At 44.0% G+C, this 12,578-nt stretch overlaps 1 long non-coding RNA gene across 1 annotated transcript; it reads left to right on the top strand.

Annotated features, from left to right (window-relative positions):
* The first annotated feature begins 1,655 nt into the window (after nucleotides 1-1,655).
* LOC123967566 lies at nucleotides 1,656-11,505 on the top strand. The gene is made up of 3 exons (XR_006824277.1): nucleotides 1,656-1,759; nucleotides 10,937-11,352; nucleotides 11,460-11,505. It is a non-coding gene; the product is annotated as an uncharacterized LOC123967566 (long non-coding RNA).
* Nucleotides 11,506-12,578: the final 1,073 nt, after the last annotated feature.

The following is a 12,578-nucleotide window of genomic DNA, read 5'->3' as shown; positions in this document are numbered from 1 at the left end:
GTGTACAGATGTGCAGGTGTACAGATGTGCAGGTGTACAGATGTGCAGATGTGCAGGTGTACAGATGTACAGATGTGCAGGTGTACAGGTGTACAGGTGTGCAGGTGTACAGATGTGCAGGTGTGCAGGTGTACAGATGTGCAGATGTGCAGGTGTACAGGTGTACAGGTGTGCAGGTGTACAGGTGTGCAGATGTGCAGGTGTACAGATGTGCAGGTGTACAGATGTGCAGGTGTACAGATGTGCAGATGTGCAGGTGTACAGGTGTGCAGATGTGCAGGTGTACAGGTGTACAGATGTGCAGGTGTACAGGTGTACAGGTGTACAGATGTGCAGGTGTACAGATGTGCTGGTGTGCAGATGTGCAGGTGTACAGGTGTACAGATGTGCAGATGTGCAGGTGTACAGGTGTGCAGGTGTACAGATGTGCAGATGTGCAGGTGTACAGATGTGCAGGTGTACAGGTGTACAGATGTACAGATGTGCAGGTGTACAGATGTGCAGGTGTGCAGGTGTACCTGTGTGAAGTCCTGCACACACGTATCCTGTTAATAAAACAGCTGCACATCAGGAGCCTCAGTGGGTTTTAATCAGGTAAAGCTTTTCATGAAAAAGGAAACCGTCCCAACAGCTGAAATATATTTTTGTTGTTGTGTTTAACGTAATTAAATGAATTTTATTTTTGGGTACTAATAAAGTTTGATTGAAGGCAGTCCGGGATCCTCATCCACGGAGTCACGCTGTGCTTTTATTCTCAAATAACAACAACAATTTCCAGTTGTGTGTTATCTTATTTTGGTGGACTTGACTCCGCCCCTGAGCGCCTCACCTGGCTGAACAACTGTTTTGTTGCGTTTGGGGACCGTTTGACTTGCTAATACGGTGCGTTCAGGTGCTGCGGGAAATATCACACACAGCCTAAATACCCAACGTGTATGTTAACACTAGTTATTACTTATTTCTGGCTTAAACCAAAACTTGTAGACTATTTCTACACTATATTATGTGTGTGGTGGAAGAATTACTCAGATCTTTTACATAAGTGAAAGTACTAATGTGTAGAAACTTGAAGTCATCGTGGTTTTCACACTGTGTGACAGGAGGTCGCACGCTACATGAGCTGACAGCGACTCTGTCTCGTCTCCAAACCAGGATCGGTCAAGAGAGGACATGTGGAACAGGAGTTTTTATTATTATAAAGACAAAGAATGTGGGTGAAAGAATGGATCAGTGCGAGTGTGTCTGAGCTGGAAATATATCTGGCATGCTGCAGTGAAAATTATTTTCCTTAGACCAACACGAATGTTGACATTTAGTGATTTTTTTTCTTAAATACCCATGAAAATGCACAGAGTTTGGTGGGTGCTTTGGGAAGTAAGACTCCTCCATGTATCTGTGCACGGCCTGTGCTTCCTGTGGCCGGCCTGCAGGAGGCGCTGCAGGCCGCTCTTTCCTCCTCCTCCTCGGCGTGTGTGTGTGTGTGTGTGTGTGTGTGTGTGTGTGTGTGTGTGTGTGTGTGTGTGTGTGTGTGTGTGTGTGTGTGAGGCTTCCCCCGCTATAAAGCTGCGAGAGGCGGCTGGAGGATGTAAAGGCTCTCCTGCAGCCAGAGGAGGAGGAGGAGGATGAAGCTGTGTGTCCGTCAGCGTGGAGCTGATCTCAGTTCAGTCCGTCTGAGCTGAAACTGAAAAACTTTCTGATGCTTTTCCACTCTGGAGCTTCTTCTTCTTCTTCGTCTTCTTCTTCATGCACCTCTGAGAAGGTAAATAAACTCTCTCACGTTCCTGCGCGTGAGGATTTTATTTCACCGTAACGTTTGTGTGTCTGCTGCTGACATCTGTGGTCTAATATTCTATCTTTGAGAGATGCTGCTTTCTTATATCATCCTTCTAAATGTGTGCTCTTCTGGTATTTTATAGATCAGTAAATATAATAATATCTAGAAGTAAATATCTTCCTTTTAACGTCTGCGTGGTCTGAAGCAAAAGCCAGTTTCTTTTAAACAAACTGAGATGATGTAAGCTGCAGCTCTGCAGGAAACAGCTGCTTGTTTCAGAGTTTAAAAAGACTCTTTACTCAGATTTTACTCAGAATTGTGTAGTTTATGGATTTAGTTGGAGACGTGAAGGTCTGAATCATCTCAGCTGGTTCTCAGACTGTGAAATGTTGGAGGATGTAAATGAAGTTGTGTTACATTCATTCATCATTCCTACAGAGACGCCTGCTGGGGCTTTTGACTGATGTAATATTGTTACCACCAGACATATCTAACGGTTAATAAATCATTTAGCAAAACTTGTTAAAAATCTCTTTTAGCTCAACTCAAAACTACAATCTGATTAATGAAGACAATGTGACTTTTTGTGATTTACTTTCTTAAATACCCAGAAAAATGCACAGAGTTTGGTTGGTGCTGGGCGAAGCACCAACCAAATTATTAAATATAGTTATTTCTCACTTCTGAACATGTTTCCTGAGCAGCTTGTATCTGATCCATAAAGAATCCGTATTAAAGCTGCTATAAAGCTCTCGAGCTCTAGGTGATGTTTATCCAGAGGTGATGTTTCCTCACAGGGGCTTATAGTGTGAGGGGCTGTTTTACTGTACTCACGGGGGCCAAAACAGAGAAGCTGGGCCCCACAAGTTGAAAAGGCTGTTTGAGGGTTCAGTATGAATGAGGTTCAGGTTCGGGGTCGGGTCACTTTGTGTTAAAAAGAGGTTTGGACATGGTGGGGCTCAGATTGGAGGTGTGACGATGAGAAGACATTTTAACACTGTTTTGAGGGGGGGGTGGAGTCCTCCAAGAAGATTCTGAGCATTAAACACTCCTGCATTCTGGAGACTTTTCTGCACAAAGTTATGGTGGAAATGTTTTTTTATATAAAGGGAAACACAACATTGTCGGGTGTCTTTAAACAAGAGTCTGGAGCTGCTCTGTATGAAAAGCGACATGAGATAACTGCTGTTAGTTGGTGTAATATAAATAAAATTGAACTGACCTGAGCTAAATTCAGGGGACAATTCAAAATGTAAAAAATCAAACAGACTAAAATGATCAGAAGCTGGTTTCTTTTTTTGTACTGTGCACGTCTGTTTCTTCTATTTTTAAAATGCATTGCAGGTTTTCTTGCAAATAAACCTTTCTTAAAAGCATTTTCATTGGTTAGTTTACATTTTCAGAACATTTTAACAAAAGTGAGGGGACCCAGCGTCCCCTGTGTAACTGACACCTGTGGGTGTTACTGACGTGTCCCCAAATTGTAGTTTGTAGTTAAAGGGATAGTTGAGGATTTTTGAAGCAGGACTGGCCCCTTTTCCACTGCACAGTACCGGCTCCACTCGCCTTTGTTTGTGTTTCCATTGTGTAGAAATGTTGCACCTGTACCTGCTAACAGGTACTTTTTTTTCGTATCACCTCACTTCCGTCGAGGTTCCAAGCGAGCTGAGGGAAACTAAAATGTAACGTGAAAACACGACAGACTGCTGATTGGTCAGAGAATATTCACTATTCACTGCATCATCATTGCTGCACCAGACAGAGGCAACAGGAAGTTTTATATTTTACAGTTTGTGTGGAATTTCATCACTAAATCCACTTCTGAGAAGTTTTGAGGTGAAATCAGCTGTGTACGAGAAGTGATGGCGGAACAAAAATGTGCTTGAATATTTTCGGAGTTGAGGAGCTCCGCTAGTGGCAGCTGGAAGGTTTTCATACCGCTTATCTGTCTTTACATTCTGAGGTTGAAACTTAACTTAAAAAAGAGAAAGCTGTGTGGATCGCTGGTGTGTGTGTCGCATTGAACGTTACGTGTTGTGTGTGGCGTCGCTATGACGACAAGCTACGTACTATCTCTGGGTACTGTCTGCAATGGAAAACGGAGGACGACCAAACCGAGTCGAGTCGAGCTGGTACCGGTGATGGAAAAGCGACATTATACGCAGTCAGCGTATCAGCTCGATAAACTGCCCAGACTGGAGAAGCAGCTGAAGCGAGAGGCATCGTACCGGACAGAGTCAGCTGCTAACATGTTTCAACCACCTGAAAGGAGACTCGCTGAATAAAATCAAGACTGAACCATTTGAAAGAACGCGTTTACTTAATCGTGAAGACGGAGATTAAAATTTAGGTTAATTAAACTTCTGACCCGTTTTAAACCGTCATGCAGATACAGATTCATGACGTTGTCGTCCTTGTGTGACAGACCTGCTAACCAGTCACAAGCGGCATGCGCCACCTGGCGCGGGGCGTGCACGTTTTACAACAACAAACCAAACGTTTTGTCCGGCGTCAACTCACACTGACGTGTTTCAGCGGCGGAGAGTTTAGCCTGCACGTTGTTAACGTGTTGTTCATTTGTCCTTTCCTGTGCTTCAACTACGGAGAACTGGGACGAGTTCAGCGCACACAAAACGTAGCAAAACAACAACCTTTTCGCAGTTGATTGGATAACACCTGAGACACGCCCACCAAACAGAAGAAAACATATATATATATATATGTTATTATGTTAACATACATATAAGTCTGTTGCAGAACGTTGCGTAACATTGCACGGAAACGTGTCGTTCAATCCGAAAATGTTGCAAACCGGTGCTGAAGGTTGTGAGATTGAACTCGCCCCAGCTCTCTGTGAGCCGGTTTCGTTCTGCTCTGTGCAAACTTCAATTAAAAAAATCACAGATCAAATCGTAATCGCAACACCTGGCAGAAAAATCGCAATTAAATTTTTTCCCCAAAATCGTTCAGCCATAATTAAGAATATTTTCAGCACTTTACAGCCATTTTCTTTGGAACTATAGTGCACGACCAAGTTGCCCTTACGCATAGGAATGCAGATGTTTTATTGTTGAGGAAACAGAACCTAACCTCACGTTTTGGGGTAATTCTTATTCCTAACATTACAATAACATTTCAGAATTTGTGCTTTTGTTTTGCTGCATAACTGCAGAAATACACATGTGAACTGTACATGCACATCCAGCAGGTGTGTTTGTCTTTGTGGTCTTTATTGCCAGCACACTCAAGAACTAAGACATCTCGTGTGGCTTCTCCACACGTAGTCAAAATAAATCAAGTAAATTAAAGCAGTGAAACAGCAGTGGTTCTAGTGTCAGTGTTAGGTTGGGGAACGTGAGTGTACATTAACATGTTCACAAAAGTATCTGGACACCCGAACACACCAAGACCAGGAGAACCAGAGCAAAGGTTCAGAATCCGTCCTCCGCTTCAAAGTTGAAGAGCAGTGAGGAAACGCTCGGGGAGGAGATGTAAATGTTGGTGTGCAGGTGAGATAAAAACCTGCACGTCTGATCTGGACTCTGCTGCTGCAGACTCAGATCATCACACTGACCAACCCTTTCATGTACAGCGTCCATCTCCGATAATCATTTTAAATTTAGATTTTCCTCCTTCCAGGCAGCCGCTGGTTTCACCTCGTTCCTTTCTCTGCTGAATCCTACACACTCATTATCCGGTTCACTCGATAATCGATATGAAGTAAAGCGGTTTCTTTAAAATGAAAGCAAGGCCTCGTTACAGCAACGTGTCCTAACTGCGTGTCTGTCACAGCGACCGCTAACAGGACAGCAGGAACACGGGAAGCACGTTCAGTCATTTAATTATGTCAAGACAGGTGAGCAGGGAGAGGAGATCAAAGCCCAGGTAAGAACGTCAAACGTCCAGCACAGACAAACAAATCCAACAGGGATCAAAATCCAAAACCCAGGTAAAAAGGAGACACCGGGAGAAGATGAATCAAAAGACATGTATGAACTGGCACATACACGATCATGCTGCTTTCCAGGCAGTGGGGGGGGGAGGGGTTTATTGGCATGAATGTAAAACAACAATGTTGCCAAAGCTACAAATAAATTACAAAAGAACACTTCATTTTATACATTTCATCAAATAAAGTAAATGAAACGGTAAAAGTGTGTGTGTTAAAAAACTAAATAATAATAAAAAATATATATATTAATTAAAGCTGCAAGCAGCGTTGGGCGGGCCCTTGCACGAGTAGCGCGTCGGGGTGTGAGGCGGCCGCGTTGCGTATTATGGAGCTCTGCAGTGTGCGGCTATGAATTTGCTACGTGCTTCGGACGCTGCATGAAGGTGTTATACGTCACTTCCTGTGTTCCCTTTGTGGCGCTACATAGCACTTGGTGCTATGAATACAAATGAATATTGGCTTGTAGATGTGTTCAGGGTGGGACGGTTATCAAGCACGTAAATTTTTGTGCAGATGTGAGCATGTACACTGAAGTGTACACTGAACAACTTCCTGTGTCATGGCGAAGAGTTGATCTTTGACGCCACGCCACGGACACGCCCATTGACGAAAACTTGCAAATAGCACAACTTTTCATCTTCAATGCCTTTAGAAGGCATAGAAGGCAAGAAAATCCCTAGGAGGAGTTCGTTAAAGTACGGAGTGTATAAATCGCCAAAAATGAGCATTAAATCCAAAATGGCCGACTTCCTGTTGGGTTTAGGCTATGGCTCCAAGAGGCTTTTTTGTGCGTCTGGACAAGATACACGTACCACAGAAAATTCGTACACGTAGGTGAAACGTGCGACGGGGGCTGCTTCGTTAAAGGTCACTTCCTGTTGCCAGCAGGTGGCGCTATGACTGTGGGTGAATGTCGGCATGTACATGTGTTCAGGGCGGGACTCTCATCCTACATGTACAGTTTGGTCCAGATGTGAGCATGTACACTGAAGTTACGACAACTTCGTGTGTCATGGCGAAGAGTTGATCTTTGATGCCACGCCACGGACACGCCCATTGACGAAAACTCACAGATAGCAGAAATTTTCATCTTCAATGCCTTTAGAAGGCACAGCAGAAATTTGAAATCGATCCGCCAAAATCCCTAGGAGGAGTTTGTTAAAGTACGAAGTGTGTAAATCATCCAAAAATTGCAGTAAAATTCAAAATGGCCGACTTCCTTTAAAAAATAAATTAATAAAAAATAATCCTTACAGTTTCAATAGGGACCTCGCAGAGTTCGTGCTCGGGCCCTAAAAATAAAGTAAATTAAACAGTAATATAAGGCAGCAATCAGAAGCTTGTTTTTATAACTTAAGTTCCTTTTTTTGCACATTTGTTTCCTCTGTATTTAAACTGCATTGCATGTTTTCTTGCAAACAAACCTTTCTCAAAGCATTTTCATTCGTTAGTTAACATTTCTTGTTGCTATTTTTCAGAACATTTTTAACAAAAGTGAGGGGACATGTCCCCAGATATGGGTAAGGGACTGAATGACGGGTCCCCACAATAACGGTGTGCGTAGTTTGACTTTCTAGTTAAGCTGATGATACACAGGGTAACTTTTTGAGCAATGTTGCTGGCAAGTCGGCTATGTTTTGAACAGATAGCGGTGGTGCGGGGCGGGTGGCGGACTGGTGGGGGAAGACCGGGGATTACGGTAGTAATCTTTACTCATTACCACAACGCTGCCCTGCACGATTGCTCTAAAAGTTGCTCCGTGTATCATCAGCTTCAAAGGGATTTTTGAAGCAGGGCTGTATGAGGTACTTATACACAGTCAGTGTATTACCTCGTGTGTGTGTCAAAAAAATAAAATAATAATAATAATATATTAAAAATAAATTGGTATTTCTAACTGTATTTATTTTATTTATTAACTGTACAACTGTAGATACATGAGTGCAGAAACCCATTTTTATGCTCATCTAACGTCATGTTTAATCATCTCAGTTTGAACGTATCAACATCTAAAATGTAACAGATTACATCGTACTAGTTAAAACAGATTTCTTTATTGTTCCTGACTGTGATGAAGCTTCAGGTGTCTGCAGGTTGATTCGTATAATGTGGCTTCGCGGATGGAAGGATCAGCGCTTCAGTCCTCTCTGTTGAAGGAGATCTGTGTCACTTCATTAATAACAAAATACATCTATTTCTGCCACAGCAGGGACTGACTGACCCCACAAACTCCCCCACATCTCTCAGCAGCAGAGAGAGGACGCCGTCGCACTACAGCGTCATCACGAGTGTTTGACGTGTCGCTGTGGTGGAGGGACGTGTGGCGAGTTCGTCTGTGTGTTCAAAACATTCTTCTGCTTTTGGGGCCAGATGAAAATATGAGAGGAAGAGATTTTATCTGCTCTGTCTGTTCTTGTAGTATCGCCATCCCACTTAGCTGGTCACCTAGCATGCTAATTATCACTATTTGGCTGTGATTGGAGCAGTTCGAGCCCCATCTTTGAGTTCCTCTGCTGGGAAGAACTTCCTTCATCTGATACTGCTCTTAAATGGTGCACACTGTTAAACTATGTTCAGATTCAAACCCAGCAAGCTGTCGATCCGTCTGACTTCCTGTCTGTGGCTCTCAGCTCTGAGCCCATTGGTTCCTCCTGAAGACAGAAATCTTTATAAACTCCTCACAGATGTAGGTTCATGTTTAAAAAAGGCTCCGCTGCTCGCTGTAGTTCCGATCAGACAAACAGGAGGAGACAGAGTATCTGTTGGGGACTATTCTGAGCGGCGGATGAATCCACACGTGGTGCTGTAGTGAGTGTTTCGGGCAGCAGGACGGTGAATGTGGGACCGAGTCAGAATAAGGAATGAAGGAACATGTGACCCGGTGCCGCAGTGAGGCTCTCTGATGGGTTTAATGGTTTCTGCAGCTCAGAGGAAGAGGAGATATCAGGCTGAGGTACAAACAGGACTCGTTAAGCCCCAGATCCACTCTCTTTTTAACAGTGCGTAGGCGCAGAGAGGCGTCGGCAACGCAAACGGCATTGTTCACATACTGGCCGCCGTACTTTACGTGTACCTGGAGGATTAAACTTGAATCCACAAGGGGGCAGACCAGGACCGGATCATCTTCCTTTGACAACCTCCGTGTTCGCACATCGTAAACAAACCAAACACGGCGACACTCGAGCAGGTTGTGATTTTAATGAGACATCATAACGATCTCGGTAACTGCGGACCTGCTGACCTGCCGGTCAGATCGACACACTGCCCCCACGTTCATGTGCTGAACTGCATCTCGCGGACGCGTACCGTTAATTCCTGGGGACGTGCACGACCTACGCTCCAAAGGAATGCAGGATATGCATGGCAGCCATCTTTAGTACGCGAACGTGTAGATAAAAGCAAGTATATCCGGGGCTTTAAAGGGTATTCAGGAGTTCACAAGAGACGCCAAGGGGTCTTGACCAAACGTCCACATGTGATGAGACTATGAAGAGTGATGTCTGGGCTGTGGGGGAGGCTGTGGTTGTTGTTGCAGGCAGGTTCAGCCACTAGGACAGAAACTGAAACAGTCTCCTGTCTCTCTGCAGTCTGCATGAAGCTCTCATCCTTTTTATTGTTCACCACAAATATTTTGTTTGTTTGTGAGCAGAAAGCAGCGGGCAGAGCGCTGAGCCTCTGAATGACATGAATTATTAACTGTGCTGTAGTGCTGCGTCTGTGCGACGAGCAGCTCTTTAATCTGCTGTTGGATGTCGGCGTGCAGCGAGCCTCAGCTGGTGGGAGGCTTCATCTGCTGCTTGACTGAACAGCCGAACGCTGTCGTGTGAAGCTTCAGCGGGGCCCCCGTGAAACTCTCCACCTCCTCCCAACATCCACCTGCTGAGCCCACACTGCAATTTAAAGCAGAAATGGCTTCGCTCTGCGGCCGCCTTCAGGTTACAGGAGGCTGATGACGAGCTTCAGGCATGAGGGATGGAACAAGGTTCACACAAAAAAAAGAATCATGTTTTATATTTACAGTACCAAAAAGTCTCTCTTTAATTAGTTTCTGCAGGGGTTATTTCATTTTCAGTGCTAAACGCAATTTTCCAAAAACCATAATTCTAAATGAACTTAAATAAAATATTTAAAAACAAGGGCCTCACCTGAAACACAGACCATAGCTTTACAAACCATATTTATATTTATCGTGGCAGCGACCTCTAGTGGCCGAACGACAGCAGCACAGGAGGAAACCAGGTGACAAATTAAAAATAGCGTCCATTCAAGGAGGTGGACGGGTCGAACCCAGGACTTTCACACAGGAGAACGGCGTTCGAGTCCAATGTGAAACAAGTAAAAGTTGAGTTATTGGGGCGCCGGCTAGATCATCGCTAGTGTGTGCGTCCCACGTACAAAGCCCGGGCCAGGTTTGAATCCGACCTGTGACCACTTCCTGTATGTCGTCACTTCTCTCTCTTTAACTTTTCCTGTCACTCTTGAGCCGTCCTGCCGAAAATAAATGCTGAAAAGCCCTAAAAAATATATTTTCCTACACCTAACCACCTGCCATCAGAATCGGAAACGCTTTATTGATCCCTGAGGGGAAATTTTTGTGGCATTAAAGGAATAGAAATAATTATGGAAGTTGGTAGGTAAAGAAATATACAAAGTATAAAGACAAAATATAAAATGGATTTGTACAATATTTACTTTGTTAACAAAATTCTGATGAACAGTAGTGAATAAACAGAAGCAGAAATGCAGCAGAGAATATTGCAATATTCAAAACGTGACTCAGTGTGAATTATACAGTGACAATCGGGGGGGATCAAACTTGTACTTTTAGTAGAGTATTTTTAGTAATTTTAACATGTACAAGGAACTTCCTTTGGTGAGAAGCCTTTACTACCTTTACTTAAGTAAACTATTTCAATACTTCTGTGTGATCTGTACACATGATCACATACACGATCATGTTGGCATACAATGGCTTTTCCACACAGCGTGTGCAAACCCTTCTGACGGGGCTGCTGTAATGCATTGTGGAGGGAGGACAGGTCTTAATGGTATTAATGGTGGACTCCTGGAGGAGAGGCAGGCTCTGATGCTTGCTTTAGCTTATGTCCTGAGGTGTGTGAGCGGCTCTTTGACTAATTTACTGAGTTGTTTTATCTCAGGTTGGTGTTAATTATTCTAACTGAATGTGTTTTATTGTGATGTTGATGCAGCGAGTTTGGCCTGATCCTGCCCCCACTGATTACAAGACGTGTTTACTGCGCATGAGGAGGAGCCGTATGGCGCAGAGGGATGCAGGAATCCAGATGGTGATGGTTAAACAGAGTTTCAGCACAAACATCGGCTCATCACCTCAAATGAACGGAGCAGAAAACTGATCGGCCCCGTCAGGCTGATCTGTCAGGACATCTGATCAGTCAGACGTCCTGCAGCGGAGACTCTTCTGTCCCAGTGATGCTCTCACTGTCTGAAGGCTTTGCCTGCACATGCTCACATGGAAAAGACCAAGTTGAAACCTGTTTAAATGCAAACACGGCAGAGAAACTGTGTTTAACCAGCAGACACTGAGTCAGGAAACCCGATTTGATTACTGCAGGAAGACGACTGCAGCCCGGCTCTTTAAGTTCATGTAAGCTCCCTGATGAACACACTGACAACAGAGAAGTACTTTGTCTTGTAACTTTAATTTATTAAAGGGCTGCTGTTCCCAAAGTAAGACTGCTGCGTTATTGTCAGGAGAAGCCATTTGTCTGTCTCTGAAGTCTGAATGTTTGGAACGAACTGAGGATGCAGACGGAGAGCGGAAGGTAGAGAGTGTTCACGGTTGTTTTAAGAAGTTTTGATGGACGTTGTGATACTTTCTTGTCAGTTTCTTGTACTTTAGTCTGATCACAGCTGCTGTAGAAGCCTTCTGTGTTTGTGGTTTCCCAAACTAAGCTAACAGAGAGCACAAGTTTAAAAGATTAATGAGCTTTACATCAGAATTTTATGATTTTATCAATAATAAAGTTCTCTCTTTGATAACTTTCAAACATTTGTAACATTTAGCTTGTTAGCATATCAATATATAAATGTTGAAACACATATTGTGGTTTAATAAACTATTACTTGACATTTGTGCATTTGCTTGGATTAACTCTGATTCTTCTTTAACATGAAATGGTTGAGTTGCCTGTTAAAAGGATGTAATCGTGGATTTTTTAATTGGATATTATGATGATGATTAATGGATAAATTAATTGATTGTAATGTAACTCAAAACCAACCAAGATTTATATCTTAAAAGGCCATTGTACGGTCTCTAGAGGTCGCAGTCATATAGAACGTAAATATATAGGTTGTATTAATGTGCTGCACTAACAAGCAATGCTTTTCTGGTGAGGACACTCGACTTAGATGCAGGTTTGGTGTGTTTCAGTAAATTAAAAGACAATAATGTGTTTTAAGAGCCCTGGTGCAGGCATGGAGTACAGAGGTTTTGGACCGAGATCAAGCTGGCAGGTCTGACACCTGCGTCCTCTCTAGCGGCCAGCAGGGGGCGACTTAAACCTGCGTCCTCTCTAGCGGCCAGCAGGGGGCGACTTAAACCTGCGTCCTCTCTAGCGGCCAGCAGGGATCGACTTAAACCTGCGTCCTCTCTAACAGCCAGCAGGGGTCGACTTAAACCTGCGTCCTCTCTAACAGCCAGCAGGGGGCGACTTAAACCTGCGTCCTCTCCAGCAGCCAGCAGGGGGCGACTTAAACCTGCGTCCTCTCTAACAGCCAGCAGGGGTCGACTTAAACCTGCGTCCTCTCTAACAGCCAGCAGGGGGCGACTTAAACCTGCGTCCTCTCTAGCAGCCAGCAGGGGGCGCC

Source organism: Micropterus dolomieu, linkage group LG03 (assembly GCF_021292245.1).
Source record: "Micropterus dolomieu isolate WLL.071019.BEF.003 ecotype Adirondacks linkage group LG03, ASM2129224v1, whole genome shotgun sequence".
Taxonomy (NCBI): Eukaryota; Metazoa; Chordata; class Actinopteri; order Centrarchiformes; family Centrarchidae; genus Micropterus; species Micropterus dolomieu.
The sequence above is the reverse complement of the archived record's forward strand: the minus strand, read 5'-3'. Positions and strand labels throughout refer to the sequence as shown.